Source organism: Capsicum annuum, chromosome 9, assembly GCF_002878395.1.
Source record: "Capsicum annuum cultivar UCD-10X-F1 chromosome 9, UCD10Xv1.1, whole genome shotgun sequence".
In the NCBI taxonomy this organism is placed as follows: domain Eukaryota; kingdom Viridiplantae; phylum Streptophyta; class Magnoliopsida; order Solanales; family Solanaceae; genus Capsicum; species Capsicum annuum.
Window position 1 is genome coordinate 8,734,961 of NC_061119.1, and position 15,933 is coordinate 8,750,893.

Here is a 15,933-nt window from a genome sequence, read left to right on the forward strand (position 1 = left end):
GGAACCTTAACCCGATCAAGAATCCAACTCAATATTGAGGAATTGAAACCCAAAACTGAACTCAACGAATGAGTTAAGATGAACTAGAATCTAAATCCCCGAACCAACAACGAATACCAATGACCCCAAGAATAAAATAAACCAGTCCTGTATATCGAAATTATCGCGAAACTGATTCAAAACAGGACTAATTTCAGCGATAGATCACCAGCTTTTTTACATTTTTTTCGACGAAACTTGAAGTTTCCGACCACACCCAATCAGAAACCAAAAGAAAAATGAAGAAATTTCAAGACTTTTATAAGTAGATCGACCGAACGATGAACTCAAAGATAGATTCTGGGCAAGATCTAACCGGAAAAACTCGAAACAAGACCCAATTTCTTACCCGCTCACTGTTCAGATCGTTCCCTTCCCATTTCTAATTCATTTTTTATTTTTTTTCTCTTCTATTTTGAGCTTTCTCCGGTCTATTCTCTCTCTTGACCTCTCACTCTCGATCTCTCTTTCTCTATGTGGCTCTCTCTATTGATCTCTTCCCACAGTTCACTCTCAATTCTCTATCCCATTCAGTGTGTATATGATATCCAGTGTGTGGGTTCGTTTGGTTTTTTTGGAGAAGAAAGGGAATTCTTTTTTTTTAGATGTGCTATATATTATTTTTTTGGTTATTATTGGTGCCAAAAATTGTTGTGATTGTGAGAGTATGTGTGTGTTTTTATTGTGAGGTACACGTGGGTGGGTATTGGGGTAGGGTAGGTGGGGTCACGTGGGGTAGGGGGTAGTGGTGAGGTGTTGTTTTTTTATTGGGTGGGTTGTTAGAATATTAGGATAAAACAAAATTAGTTAGGGGGTTGTTATTTTGTCATTTTGTGGAGGGATTATCATGCGGGTGAGGGTACACAATAGGATAAGGTAAACAATAGGTAAAAATGATATCGGGGAGGGACGAAATTAGGTGTCTACAAGAAAAATCAGGTCGCACGTAGTTCCATCAGCCTGTACTTTGTTTTGATTTGATTTTTCTCTTCTTTCTCTTTTATCTTTTATTATTATATAGTTTTTCATGCTTTTATTTTATTTTTCTTTTCTTGACATCTTACTTTTTACGCTGTTTTGATTCTAAAAGAGGGATATGAAAGAAAAATAGAACTAAGATTAAACGGGGTAAACAAAGGATGGCACAATATTTGGATAGCAGAATGAAATGCCTTCATTATATCAATCTTAAAAAATGCAAGTACTAAAACATGCAATAGAATCAACAAAGGATAAAATATCATACATAATATATTTTGACCGCATCAACATTGATAGCCATTTTTGCCATTTTGCCTTCAATATCTATCAAATATAAGGCTCTATTGGGCAACACTTCCTTCACAATAAAGGGACCTTGCCAATTTGGGGAGAACTTGCCTTTTGCTTCAACTTGGTGAGGAAGGATATGCTTCAATACCAACTGACCAACTTTAAAATATCTGGGTCGTACCTTTTTGTTATACTCTCGAGCCATTCTCTTCTGATATAATTGGCCATGACATACCGATGTTAGACTTTTTTTCTCCATCAAACTTAATTATTCCAGTCAGATTTTAACCCACTCATCACCATCAATCTCCGCTTCCACAATGATTCAAAGAGAGGGAATTTCAACTTCTGTAGGAATTACTGCTTCTGTCCCATACACCAATAAATATGGAGTTGCCCCAGTTGAAGTGCGAACAGTTCTGCGGTAACCTAGCAATGTAAACAATAACTTTTTATTCCACTATCTAGACCCTTGTACCATTTTCTGCAGTATCTTCTTGATATTCTTATTGGCGGATTCCACAACGCCATTAGCCTTCGGACGATATGGAGTGAAATTTTGATGTGCGATCTTAAACTGTTGACACACTTCTTGCATCAAATGACTATTGGGATTGCAAGCATTGTCTGTAATGATTATCTTAGGAATTCTAAACCTACAAATGATGTTGGCATGAACAAAATCTACTACCGCCTTCTTTGTCATTGACTTGAAAGTTACCGCTTCTACCCACTTTGTGAAGTAATCAATGGCCACCAAAATAAATCTATGCCCATTTGATGCTTTCGGCTTAATTGGCCCGATCACGTCCATCCCCAAAGCTACGAAAGGTCATGGAGCAGACATTGCATGTAATTCAGAGGGAGAAGAATATATCAGATCACCGTCTACCTGACATTGATGATATTTTCGAACAAAATGAATGGAATCCCTCTCCATAGTAAGCCAATAATAACCTACTCTGAGAATCTTCTTTGACAAGACATAACTGTTCATATGAGGCCTGCAAACTCCGAAATAAACTTCAACCATGATTTTTAAAGCTTCTTTTGCATCAACACACCTCAAAAGTCCCAGATCCGGGGTTCTCTTGTATAAGATTCCCCCTCTTAAGAAAAATCCACTACCTAAACTCCTAATAGTCCTCTTTTGATCATTGGTGGCATATGTTGGGTATTCTCCTGACTGGATGTACTTCTTGATATCAAAGAACCAAGGTTCACCATCGAGCTATTCTTCAACTACATTACAATAAGCGTGTTGATCATGACTCTGTATATGGACTGGATCGATGTAGGTCTTATCAGGGTGTTACAACATTGAAGACAATGGCCAAAGAATCAGCAATATAATTGTGAATTCTTAGAATATGCCTAAACTTTACAGACACAAACCGTTGACATAGATCTTTCAAGCTTTATCGATACGGTACTAGGTTTAAATCTCATGTCTCCCAATCACCTTGAATCTGATGGACGAGTAAATTTGAATCCCCCCAACACTAATAGTTCCTGGACTCCCATATCAACAACTAGCCTCAAACCCAAAATGCAAGCTTCATATTCCGCCATGTTATTGGTACAGTAAAATCAAAGTTGCGCTGTTACCGAAAAATGTTGCCCCACTTTAGAGATAAGAACTGCAGCTATTCTGACTCATTTCATGTTGATAGCTCTATCGAAGAACAACTTCCAACCTGGATCAACATCTATAACGACTTCATCGACACACAACACTTCTTCATTAGGAAAATATGTCTTTAATGGCTCGTAGTCTTCATCAATGGGATTCATAGCAAGATGATTTGCCAAGGCTTGGGCTTTCATGTCGGTTCAAGTCACATATACAATGTCAAACTCGATAAGCAATATTTTTCACTTTGCCAAATGACCGGTCGGCATAAGCTTCTGAAAGATATACTTCAAAGGATCCATGTGGGAGATGAGATAAGTAGTGTAGGACGAAAGATAATGCTTTAACTTCTGTGCTGCCCAAGTTAGGGCACAACACATCTTTTTAAGAAGAGTGTACCTAGCCTCATATGTTGTGAACTTCTTGCTAAGATAATAAATAGCCTGCTCCTTTTTGCTCGTGAAATTATGTTGACCCAGGACACAACCGAAAGAATTATCCATGACCGATAAATGTAATATCAAAGGCCTACCAGGCTTCGATGGTACCAGCATGGGCAGATTTGATAGATATCTTTTGATTTTGTCGAACGCTTCCTAACATTCTTCAGTCCACTCTACCGCAACACTCTTTTTTAGCAACTTGAAAATGGGCTCACACGTGGTTGTGAGTTGAGCAATAAATCTATTAATATAGTTCAATCTACCCAGCAAACTCATAACCTCTATCCTATTATTGGGCAGAGGCAAATCCTGGATGGCTTTGATTTTTGAAGGATCTAATTCAATTCCCTGACAGCTGACTACAAGCCCTAATAGCTTTCCAGACGGAACCCTAAATACACATTTTGCCGGGTTGAGTTTGAGATTATACCTGTGAAGCCTTTCGAAGAACTTCCTTAGATCTTTAAGATGGTCAACCTGATTCTTTGATTTAATAATCACATCATCTACATAGACCTCAATCTCCTTATGCATCATATCATGAAACATAGTGGTCATGGCTCTCATGTATGTTGCTCCAGCATTCTTTAAATTGAAAGGCATCACTTGATAACAATAGGTCCCCCATAGTGTGATAAAAGAAGTCTTCTCCGCGTCTTCATCATCCATAATGATCTGGTGGTATCCAGCATAGAAATACAAAAAAGAGGCAACCTCATGTTTAGCACAGTTGTCCAGCAAAATATGGATGTTGGGTAGCGGAAAATCATCCTTCGGACTTGCTCTATTCAAATCACAGTAATCAACACATACTTGAATTTTTCCATCTTTCTTTGGGACAAGAACAACATTTGATAACCACGTGGGATAACTAGCCACTCGAATTACTTTAGCTTCAAGTTGTTTTATGAATTCCTCTTTGAATTTAATAATTACATTAGTTTTAAACTTCCTCAACTTCTGTTTGACAGGAGGGAATGCGGAATTAGTTGGCAATTTATGGGCCACTAATTCAGTGCTTAAACCAGGCATATCATCATAAGACCATGCAAAACTTCTTTATAATCAGTTAATGCTTGAATCATTCCATCTTTTAAGAGCGGCGAAGCATGTACCCTTATTTTAGTTTTCTTAACATCTTCTTGATCCCCCATATTAGTTGGCTCAGTTTCATTCAGATTAAAATTCAGCTTGTCTTCAAAATGTTCTAACTCTTTGATTATTTTTTCTAGCGCCTCTTCTTCATCATATTCCCCCTCTTGCTTCATTATATCTTGATTAGTTTGGATTTTAAGATCAGGCTTAAAATTTTGCATGCGTGTCATGTCATTAGAATCAGCATAAGGAGAACTGTATAAAGAAAAAACAAAAAAACAAAATATATTAGACACGAAACAAAAGGGATATTGCATTTTACTAAAAGGAAAGTTGGGAGGGTTTAAACATAAACGCTAACATAACATAAACAAACTAAAATCCAAATTACAACCCTGAAATAACTCGGATAAACAGAAAGAAAAACAAAACAAACTACCAAAACTCCCTCTTGACGGGGAGAGAAGTGACTTCCCAATTGTTGAGCCAGATAGCTAAACCTATGAATTGCACGTCTGCCTTACTGGTACCTTCTCCTACTTCAACCATGTCAACTTTGATCAATAAGTTTTGGAAGTTATCCACCAATTCAGCTTCAAACTCTATAGGTACCGCGACACTGCTCTTGATGAATGACTTACTGAGTAGAGGAACTGGGCGAGGGAGTGACTATATTTCTTTCTTTCCTTGGCTTTCTTCAGATCTTCAGCCGTCGGTTCGAAACCCAGACCAAAAGTGCCCAAGTTCTCCCTCGGACATATGGGATGAACTATACCATGAAGAGACACTCCCAAACCCTTTCCTGGCTTGAATCCATATTTAACATTTTATTTATCATCATGACAGAAGCGGGAGATAATTTTGGCCCTGGAATAACCTGCCCTTCAAAGATACGATTCACCGATACTGTATCAAAAGTTTGATAGACAAATGTCTCTTCTACATTGTTTGCTTCAATAAGGGATAAGGGAGAATCTTCGTAGGCAGAAAAATCCCCTTCACCATGAATAACCACTCTTTTCTGTCATGCTTAAACTTGATTATTTGGTGCAATGTAGATACAACTGCCTTGGCCTTGTGGATCCACGGTCTTTCCAACAACAAATTGTATGAGGAGTCAATATTCATCACTTAGAACTCTATGGTAAATTCAACAGGCCCTATAAGCAACATTAGCTCTATTTCACCAATGGAGTCTATTTTTGCCCCATCAAAAGCCCTGACACATACATTATTCGGCCTGATCCTCTCGACACCGATGTTTAACTTTTGTAGGGTAGATATAGGGCAAATGTTTGCACTAGAACCTCCATCAATTATAACATGGGTCACGTAGAAATCTTCCTACTTCACGGTAATGTATAGACCCTAGTTATGCCTCGTACCTTCAATTGACAATTCATCATCAAAGAAGCTGATTTGATTTACTTCAAAGATTTCTTCGACCGTTTTCTCAAGCTGATTTACAGTAATATCCCTAGGAACATATGCTTTATTTAATACCTTCAGTATAATATCACGATGTTTCTTAGAATGCAGCAATAAAGAAAAAAGAGAAATATGAGCAGGGGTTTTATTCAACTGATCTATTATCGGGTACTCTGGAAATTTCATCTTTCTCAAAAACTCTTCAGCTTCTTCTTCGGTGACAGGATTCTTGAGAGATGAAGGCCCACTCACCCTTGGCTTGAGATTTCTCAAACCTTCAGGCATGAAGTATCTTCCTGAACGAGTCAGATCCCCTACCTCATCTACTTTTTCCTCGACTTCCTTTCCCTGATAAGTCATCACAGTCTGCTTATAGTTCCAGGGGACCTTTTTCATATCAACTATTAGAGGTTGGGACACCGGTTTGATGGTAATAGGCGCCGCAAGTGCTCCTTTTACCATTAAAATAGGCTTACTCAAAGCTCCTACTACCGTCAAATTAGGTTTATCCTGACTTAGACCAATATCTTTTCTGGCTCCTTGCACTGTGATCACGGGTTTCTTTGTGCTTTCTTGGACTTTATCTTCTCTCATTCCTTCCTGGCTTAATGAAATTACTTTTAATGAGTCTGCCATATTCACCAATTTGTCCTCATTAGTCTGTATTATGACAATAGTTTTATAACACCTTGACGACTCTTTCCCATCATATATCAATTCTAATATATTAGTTTCAGCATGGGTTGGCAATGGATTCTAGTTAATGTTTGGAACTTCCGGGGCCTGGACCAAAATTTGATTTACATCAATTAAATCTTGGAAAGCTCTCTTCAAATGCAAACATTTCTTGATATCATGCCCCGAAATGTCAGAACGTACATCTTAATGAATAATCAAGATTTCTTGGAGGTAGATTTGAAATCCTTCCTTGAATTGGGCTCAAGACCTTTAAATTTCTCAACCTATCAAACAAACTGGCATACGACTCCCCGATAGGTGTGAACTGATTCTTGGCTGCCTTCTCTTTCTTATGCTCAGGCCTAGGTTGAAAAATGGGTTTGGAGGGGTTTTGGTAAGTTGGTCGAGTTGAAGGGCGATTTTGAGGAGCTTACGCACGCCATTGCAGGTAAGAAGGGGTTTGGGCATATGGTTGTGCGCTATATATTGAGTACGGGGGTGGTGAAATATAATATAGTGGGTTTTGTGGGGAATATTAATGATGGAGAGGAATATATAAAGCTTGGGCATAGGCTTATGCTTAGCGTTGGTCATAGGGGCGAGGCGGTCTTTTGGGATAGGAATGAGATCCAGATACAATGGTCGCCACATCCTCTTTCTTCTTTTTACCTTCAAAAGTTCTAGAGCCACCTTGAATTGCTTGGGTGGTGGCCTTTAATGCAGAAAAACTCACAATCTGTCTAGTCTTGATTCCATCCTCTATCATCTCTCCCATTTTAGGACTTCAATAAATGACTTTCCCATCGCCGAAAGTAAATGTTGAAAATAGGTATCAACCTGTGCCTGAATGAAGACCTCTACCAACTTACTTTTCTTCAATGGAGGTTTTACCCTTGCGGCCTGTTTACGCCATCTTATCGCATATTCCCGAAAGTCTTCAGTACTTTTCTTCTTCATATTGACCAGGTATTTCTCATCAGGGACCAGATCGATGTTGTATTGAAAATATTGCACAAATTCATTAGCTAGGTCATCCCAGTTGTTCCAATTGTCAATATCCTGATCAACGAACCATTCTGAAGCCATAACGGAAAGTCTCTCGCCAAAGAAAGCCATAAGAAACTCTTCTCTTCCCCCTGTAACCCTTAATTGGTTGCAATAACATCTTAAATGCACCATGGGATCACCGTGCCCTGCGTATTTCTCAAACTTGGGCATTTTAAAACCAAGGGGGTGGTTAATGTCTGGGAACATGCAAAGATCTTTATAGGCAACACTCTTATAACCTCCGACTCCCTGCAAATTCCTCATGGTCTGTTCTAAACTCTTCAGCTTCCGCACCATGACTTCTTGTTCCTTTGTTACAACAGGATTCTCCGTATCAAATAGTAACATGGGTGGTTGAGTGTATCCGTACGATTCATTCATCTTCAAAGTGGGCTCCGGGGCAAAATACTGATTCTCCAAAATTTTAAACATTGGTTCACTGAAAGACCGAGGAAGTACTATTATCGAACGCATAACATAGGTAAGAGCTTCGGGCGGTGATGAAGCCACAAACACAGGTACTGCTGGTGGCATCAGCTGAGTAATGGGCCTTGGTTGGGGCACTGCCAGGGGCACACTAGAAGTGCCCAAATAGTATTATCATGGAGTGAATCCTGGCGCGTGCTCGGGTGACTCAATGGGAACAAAGAATTGCGCCTGAGAGAACGGTGGGCAGTTTGGGATATTCCCAAGATCTTCATGGAGTGGAGGAGGAGGCATGCCACTGGCCGATGCTTGGTGTAGATCTATCAATTGTTTTCTAAGTCTCAATACCTCATCATTGCGTTTTGAACATTCTTCCCTGGGATCTTGATTTGGGTCAATGAGTGAATTTTCAATCTCCCTACTAGCCATGGCTAGCTTCGCTTTTGATCTAGTGAAGTACGGGTGACTAGCCAGAGTGCTGCAAACCAACCACTTATTTGAAAGAACATGCTCATCAAAGACAAAACCTGTTAGGATTAGGTCACACAACAAGCATGGGAATCACATTTGTAAAATTTTGCTAGATTCATGCGTATTTCTAATAACTTTTGAGGGTAGCAAAGTCATTTTAACATCATCCCGATATTTTTCCTACACCCATTTGCTTCTTTACTCCAATCACACCTCTCTCTATTTTTTCTTATTTTTTTTCTTTCTTTCGCCATAAGTTCTCTCAACTTTTGCTTCAGTCATTTTTTTTTATCCTTTTTTCCCTTCTCTCATTATTCTTTCTTTCCTTTCCTCTCTCACTGTCTCTCTTTTTATCATTCTTTTGGCTTTTTTTTTTACTTAAAATAAAATTAAAAAAATGAAAATCCAAGAAACAAAATGATTAGATCAAACCCAAAAGTAGATTGCCTACGTATCATGTTGTACATGAATCAGATCTTACGTTGTTTGGGAAGTCTATGCATAAACGTCACATAATTGAAGGTTTTTTTTTCTTTTTTCATGAAAAACAAAAACAAACAAACGAAAGAATGACGTAACATCATAACATTTTGATGAAAGAAACAACAAAAACATACAATGAAATTAAGACAACCTCGATACTAATCAACAAAAACTGAATGACATTCCCTACTAACATGACAACATACATAATGCTCCTAATAAAAACTCCAAAGTTAAAGCAAACTTGACACCGACTTAACAAAGACACAATACTACAAATGGTAGAAAAGTAAAGGACTCAAACTAAACAAAAGATAGGAAATGCTCCTTTAAACTGGTGCTCTGCGTGATGACCCTGGTTGAGATGGACCTGCCTGTGAAGTTCTCTTTGTCCCATTCAAACTATGTAGCATATCTTTTAAGGACCCCTCGATATTTGGGAAGATGCCTCTGGCACGTATTCCTGCCTCATGAGGAGTACATTTGAAAAGACTGTTCTGATTCCCCTCCACAGTTTTGAGCAAACCTAATAACTAAACTCTTAGTGCCTCTACTTTGGCCCCTGCCCCTTCATCCTGACGGTCACCAACTACGCATTCATCTTGTATCCTCCCTCTAAGCTGTACTGGTAATGGTATGCTGACACCCCAAGGAATAGATTATAACTAGATTCCATATCCTTGAGTATATCCAGGATTATCTAAACCTGTCCTGAGAGTATCCATGCTCTGCCATGTTGCATTACTCCAGAATTGCTCATACTTGATCTTACCTTTGACTTGGTCCCTAAAGTACTCCACATCCTGTTGAAAGTCCACTATTGGTGGGATATCGTGCACTCTACCCAATTGATGCATTACCCTAAGAGGAGTGTATGGTCGGGTACAATTAAGCCCCAACAAAACTAGAATGGGGTGTATGCTAGATCCAACTAAGATTACTTTTGGCTGGAGCCACAGATAGGTCCATAGGATATTGTCATCTGTTCTTGATTCAAGAAACTCAATCCAAGCATCGACTCCTACAGACAATGAAAATTTAGCAAAGCGCATTCTGTCTTCTATGGTTTCCACTAGAATGGGCAGACAACAGTCGATTACATCTGATTTAAGCAAAGAAGGGGCGTGCAAATATTCCATCATCCATAGTTCTAATACTAGGTTTCTCCCCTTAAAAAATCGAATACCCCCTTTTACCTAGGCCAAACCTTTGTATATCTCCACTAAGATCATGGGTACAATAGTGACCTCGTCTCCCTTATCCTTGTTAAATAAGGCCACCGCTACAATTTGTAACCGAGTATTAAGACGCCTATCTTTCAAAGGGAATACCAAAGTCCCTAACAAAACAAAGATGAAGACCTCAAGGCGACATTTCTGCCAATTCCTCTTAGTTGTATAAATTTATCCCAAAAACAATCGAAATCGTGAGCATACAAGAAATCAAAAGAGAGTTAGGTGGACCCCAAAATTTGTGACTTAAGATTATCTCAAGTCAAAGTTCATGCATTACTTAATGGGAAAAGGTTCAAATATGCCATTGAACTGTTAGAAATGGCTCATTTATGCCATCAGTTAAAAGTTTGGCTCATTCATGCTATCGCCGTTATAAAATTGGCTCATTCATGCCATTAATTTTTAATGGTGGTTTTCAAAAATAGCTTTTCCTCATGGCCTTGTATTAAAGGTCCACGTCATTAATTAAAATAGGAAAAAAGGCTCAAATATGCCATTGAACTATCAGAAATGACTCATTTATGCCATTAGTTAAAAGTTCAGCTCATTTATACCATCGTCGTTATAAAATCAGCTCACCCATGTCATTAATTTTTAATGGTGGGTTTTCAAAAACTATTTTCTATGTGTCCTTTTATCAGAGGTCCGCTGTTTTGCGAAAATTTTGACTTTTGAGAAGAGTCGCCACTTAATTTTGAAAAAGAATTAAGAAACCTTTAGAGAGTTACTTCAAACGATCCAAAACAGGAAAATCGTTTTATGTTAGAGATTCTAGATAAGCAGTTCCTATTAACATTTTAGGAAGGTGTTAGGCACCTAAAACGTCCGCTAACTTGCGGTTTTCCGGACTGTTTGAAAACATCTTTTGATTAACTTCTAAAAAGATTAATTTGTTGAAAAATGATTGATTTTTTAGCAAAGACTTGTGTAAAATAGATTTAGGCGACTTAGTAGGAATTTTAACTAAGTCTAAACAAAACAAATAAGCAAATAAACACATAGAAGGGGAAAAGGAGGAGAAAGTAAGGGATTTAGGCCATTTGGCCCAAATCAACGAGACCTGTCCCAGTCTAGTTTTTGAGACTTTGGCTCGAGTCTTGCTCTACCTGTATTAAATACAACTTTGGCTTCGAGGCCCAAATGAATAAATAAATAAAATAAATAAGGACAATAGTAAAATAAATAAATAATAAATAAGACTTTTGAGTCTCTTAGCCGCTTCAAGTGTGAGCCTTTAACCCCTTCTTCTTCGTTCGACTCTTTATAGCCACGCGCTATGTAATCGGCTTTTGAACTTTATTTTGAATATGACTCGAAAGATGTGCCATGTTGGTCCATGACAAAATGTGAAAGGGAGGAGTCCGTTTGGACTCCAAGATGAATTCATGCAAAGAGAGAAAAAAAAAAAGAAAAAAGAACTAATAAATGCCCAAACTTTAACAATCTACAAGCTATAAGATTCATGTTTCATCTAAATATATTCATACATAGGTAAAATGCAACAGAAGCGAAATCCATGAAGTTCAAAGAAGACAGTCATAAAAATTAATTAAAGCAATACCGACTAAACCTCAAAACATGGCTTCTTATGGTTCTTAGCAAATAAAACTAATAAATTATTATTCTAATGTTACGGAAAGATTCACAAACATGAAGAGAATCTATAAATTAGTCGTGGAAAGGAGTAATAGATCCGAGCACGAGCACAACATAAAAGAAAACATTCAACCTTAGATGGGTTACTACCTCTTAAACAAGATTCGATAATCTTAGTTCCTTATGAACTAGAGAAATAACGGATGAGATTTGTTTAAGTAACCAAACTACTAGTCTTGAAAAAATATCTTTCTTTTAAAACACAGTCATGCTAAAGTAGGCAACAAAATTAAGCTTTTATAATTATAGGATCACAAACATGGTTACAAAAGCATGAGAAAACAGGAAAATGAAAGCTTGACATTAATCAAAATCTTGTGGGAAAAGACTCAAAACATGCAATATCACTAACCGCAATAAACAAATACTGATCAGAAGTAGGCAAAAGAAACACATATACCAAATTCATCCTATTCCTCTTTTTTGACATGCCAAAAGGATCTCTTATATATCAAAAGTGTCATGGAGGAGTCCTCAGACGAAATACCCCTCATTTATGAACCAACCCCAACATTCCCATTGATAGTATGAATCAAAGAACTAAGAAGGATATTCTACTGTATTTGAAAGAGTAAGTTGGAGTAGAAATTAACAATACTATGAATAGTTAAGTTAGGCTGAAACAGTGGTCTCAACAATAATATGACTAAGCCAACACAAAGCAACAAACAAAGGGGTCAAAATGAAGAACTAAGGAAAAACAGTTTAGACTAACACGAGCGAAAGGAAACAGTAAAATTGATGCTAACAACCACTATTAAGATGAAAGTCGTTAATTAAAGGAGAATGAGAGATTAAATCATAAGCAACACACAAGACGAAATAATGGGTGGATAATTAACTGATGATATCAAGGTTTAGACAACAGATTGCAAAGCCGAGGGAAGCAAAATAAAGCTAAAATCACAGATCAAACAATTAAGACAAAATTTAGCCTAACACAACAAGAAACACTAAATCAAAATAGCGAATTAGAAATGAAAGATGGAATTTTGACAATATATATATATGCTGATTCATACCATAAACCTACAGGAGACCAACAAAATCAATTAAGAGACCATATATTCAACATAATCACACAAAAATTACGACATGAACACTGATTCCACGAAATAATGCAGCAAATCACAAACTAATCCTAAGGCCATCATACCCATCTACAGCTACTCCCAGCAAACAAACGACATTATAATTACATTATAAAGAAGGGGATGAAGAAACGATGACAAAAGTAAAAATGGCAAAGGGTGTTTACCTCTTTCGGAGCAGCAAAATGGGACAACGAGCTAACACCGGACTCTATCCCCATCGGAGGATTCTTTCGCGACTCTAAAAGCTCCGACTAGCCCCCAACCTTCCTTGAGAAGAAGAAAATTTTATACTCAAATAAAATTATACTACTATTTTTCTCAAAATGACTTTTTTCACATTTTGAGACTTGTTCTTTTTGCTCAATAATGAGACCTTTATATAGAGAACAAAATAGGGTCCTTTTTTGAGCTCCACCAAAGTGGAATTAGGAAAATTAGGGGGCATTTTGGGGGTTTTATAAAGGGTAATTTTGAATTTTGAAAAGGGGATAAGAATAATCAATTGTAATTGTACGAATTCGTACAAATCAGCCATTTGGGATGACACCTCAACACCTTCTAAAAGATTCAACCATTTTTCTGAGAAAATCAAAGCGAGAAAAAGGCTTACGAGTTATTGTTGGTTGAAAATGGGTCACAGATTGGGTTTTTGCCGATTGCGGGTTTGGGTCTTCGTCGAGTCGGTGTGGGTCACCGTTGCTGGAGTTGGGTCGGTGGATGCTAGCATCGGGTTTGCCATTATTGTCGTTCAATCGTTGTTCTTCGTGATTTTGGTTATGTTGTTGATTGGGTTTTACTGCTCTTGTTTTCTGAAGTTGAAAGAGAGGGACTATTGAGAGTGTGGGCCGGGTATAGAGTTTCAAAGTGGGCTGGGGGGTGAAAATAAAAGGATGGGTTGCTGATTAGTTGTTATGTTGGGCCAATTTTGTGGCCCAAAAAAATGCATGGGTAGAAATTTGGTCATTTGAAAAACGCTGAATTAAATTAATTTTTAGCAAATTTTATTTAAATGTTAACCAAATTGGATATTAATTTGATCAATCGCATTGAAATTGTGATCAGTTCGATTTCAATTATGGTCAAATTTGATAAATTGACTAAATTTAATCGAGATTCGATACAAATTAGTACCTTGTTTAATCTTGAACTTCTTGATTCAATAAAATTGAATAAATATTTCTCCAAATAAATTATTTTTTGTAATAAATCATATTTAAATCAAGATTTTAATTATTATATTTATTTTTTAAATGTTCCTTAATTAAAATTCGATATCCTATAGAATAAATATTTAAGTAATCAAATTACATAATATCGTATAATTGAACACGATAATATATAATAACTACTTAAAATGACAAAATTACGTAAAAATATATTTTGAATTTTTTTTATTCGGATGAAATAAATATTTTGATATTATTAAAAATCGAAGAAACTCATGATTAAAATTAGTTGTGGAGGACAAAAATTAGGTGTCAACATCTGCGACATTAATTAAAATAAATCAATATTAATTTCAATTATCTTAGATCCATTAAAAACACTCGGTTCATTTAACATAACCCAACCCACACCCATTTAAGTATTTTTTCCTACAACAACAACTATTTTTTTTATCAGAAAAAATACTGATTAATGTATATCCTTTGGCTATTTTCAGTTGATTCTAAATCATTATAAATGTTACGCTTAACAGAAATCTCAAAAATTCTATCCTACATTTTAATTCTAGCGACTCTAATATATACTTCGAAGTTGCAAGAAAATAAACCAATGAATGATTAGGGCAAACAAGAAAAAGAAAGAGGCGTACCAATAGAGCTTCTCCAATATTCTCTCATTACGAATTAGGGGAGCATACATTATTGAAAAATCGTTTCTAAATAACAGCTTAAAAGAAGTTTGTTAGCCCAACTATTCTGCTATGTATATGGGATAACTTCTCCCATCACGAATTAGTAGAGCATACATTGTTGAAAAATCATTTTCAAATAACGACTTAAAAGAACTCTGATATTCCAATCATCCCGCCAAGTATATGTGATAACTTCTCCCATCATTATGATATATATGCTGGAATAAATAATCTCAATACTAACTAATTTTAAATATTTTGAAATTAATATTGATTTCTTTTAATTAATGGCATGGACTTATAATAAAGACCACGTGGAAAAGTTATAGTAATGGCATGGGTGGGTTGATTTTAAAACGGTGATGGTATGAATAAGCTGAACTTTTAACTGATGACATAAATGAGCCATTTCTGATAGTTCAATGACATATTTGAGCCTTTTTGCTTATTTTAATTAATGAAGTGGACCTCTAATAAAAGGCCACGTGGCAAAGCTATTTTTGAAAATCACCGTTAAAAAGTAATGGCATGGATGAGCTGGTTTTGTAATGGCAATGGCATGAATGAGCTCAACTTTTAACTGATGGCATAAATGAGCAATTTCTGATAGTTTAGTGACATATTTGAGCCTTTTCCCTTACTTAATAGTAAATATTATGTACTACTTTTTTTCAATGAGAAATTTCCAAGAGCATATTCGAAATTCAGCGGATAATGAGTCTATATTTTTATTTGTCTTCACTTAAATATTGTATTATTATTGATAATATTATTCAATCGCCACTATTATGTACATTTTTTTTCATAATCGAGAAATTGTCGAGCGCATGATTCGAAATTCAGTGAAAAATAAGTCCTTATTTTTATTTGTTTTCACTTAAATATTGTACCATTCTAACAAAGAGAAAAAAAGTCAGAAAAATTCAAAGAGGAAAAGAGTCAATAAAAAATAAAAAAAGGAGAAAAAGAGAAGAAAAAAATCAGAATCAAGCAAAATAACAAGTTGCCAGAACTACGTGTGACCTGATTCTCCTCTCTCGGAGGTGAGATACGTAGGCTGCCCTACTCGGGGCAC